The following is a 1,607-nucleotide window of genomic DNA, read 5'->3' as shown; positions in this document are numbered from 1 at the left end:
GGCCTAGAAATGGGCTCACTTCTAGACATTGGCTCTCAGCTCAGCAATAGGAAGCCCTACATGCAGAACAACTACCCTTGGGAGCTGCACCCACCTACCCTAGGGGACTACACCCCTTACATCAATCAGCCACGAGACACAGAGGGGCAGCATTTATGTAGAGGGAAAGCTGGACCGACAGGAATGCATAGACAAGAAGGGCGCAGGGAGACAGGAACGCATAGACAAGAAGGGCTCAGGGAGGGGATAGTCACTGGGAGGACAGAAGAGGACAGTGTTTTATGGTTGGGGTGGTAATCAGGGCTGTGAAATCAAATGTTCATTGACTGTTGAACGTAAAACAAATAAGCTTTGTAAATTTGCACCAAAAGCACAAAAAAAAAAAAAAGAAAGAAAGAAAGAAACTAGTGTCCTACAATGACGACAAAATATAAATTTAATCAAGGATAATAAAAGCAATCATATTATTACAGAATAGAAGATAAAATTGGAATAAGTCTCTCTACTAGAAAAGGATGTGTGCTTAATATAGTTGTTGTTGTTGTTATGTGCTGGCGAGTCGGACCCGACTCATAGTGACCCCTCCTTGGGTTTCCGAGGCAGTATCCCTATGGAAGTAGATTGCCCCATCTGCCTTCTGAGGAGTGGCTGGTGGGTTTGAACCACCAGCATTCTGGTTAGCCTTAGGCATTATGCTACCAGAGCTTAATAGCAATAGTAAAAACAATGTGACAAAGGGGGAAATCAGATAGCCAGATTATTCAAGCACATAATCCTTTACATTGAATGACTTATGCTGTTGTTGTTAGTGCCGTAAAGTAAAGTCGTTCTGGACTCATAGTGACCCGATGCACAGCAGAACTAAAATCTGCCCAATCCCACACCAGCTCCAGGATCCCTGCTATACTTGAGCCCATCATTGCGTGAATGACTTATAGTACTTATATTTAATGTAGAAAATATGTCTGATGTTAATAAATGAAAAGATAATGTAAATATTTACGTGTGTATATATATATTTGTTATTGTTGTTAGGTGTCATCAAGTTGTCTCCGACTCATAGCTACCCTATGCCCAGCAGAATGAAACACTGCCCAGTCCTGTGGCAGCCTCACTAAAAAAGCCCTGGAAAGAATCTCTTCCTCTCCTTATCTGACCAAAAACTTGTTGACTTTTTAGTGCTAAAAATATCTTTGGTATAACTAAAATGGGAGAATATCAAGCACTTCCTATACAGAAGCACTGATATATGAGAGCTCTGGCAGCATAGTGCCTAATGCATTTGACTGCTAACCGGAAGGCTGGTGGTTCAAACCCACCAGCCACTTCTTGGAAGGAAGGTTAGGCAATCTACTTCCATAGTGATACTGCCTCAGAAACCCAAGGAGGTGTTGCTATGAGTCAGATCCAACTCGACGGCAGTGGGTTTGGTTTGGTATATATATATGTTTGATATATATATATATGTTCTCCTCCCTAAACATTTTTGGTAACAATGAGGTACAATACTGTCTAAAAATAATCCTCTTATTTTGGTTTTGCATCTTTTTCACCTGGAACAGATATAGGAGTTGGCATTACACTTTCAGCTTGGCCAACAGTAATAT

This window comes from Orycteropus afer, unplaced genomic scaffold (assembly GCF_000298275.1).
Source record: "Orycteropus afer afer isolate SDZICR_OR568_19922 unplaced genomic scaffold, OryAfe1.0 scaffold00345, whole genome shotgun sequence".
NCBI lineage: Eukaryota > Metazoa > Chordata > Mammalia > Tubulidentata > Orycteropodidae > Orycteropus > Orycteropus afer.
This window is presented reverse-complemented; position numbering follows the sequence as displayed.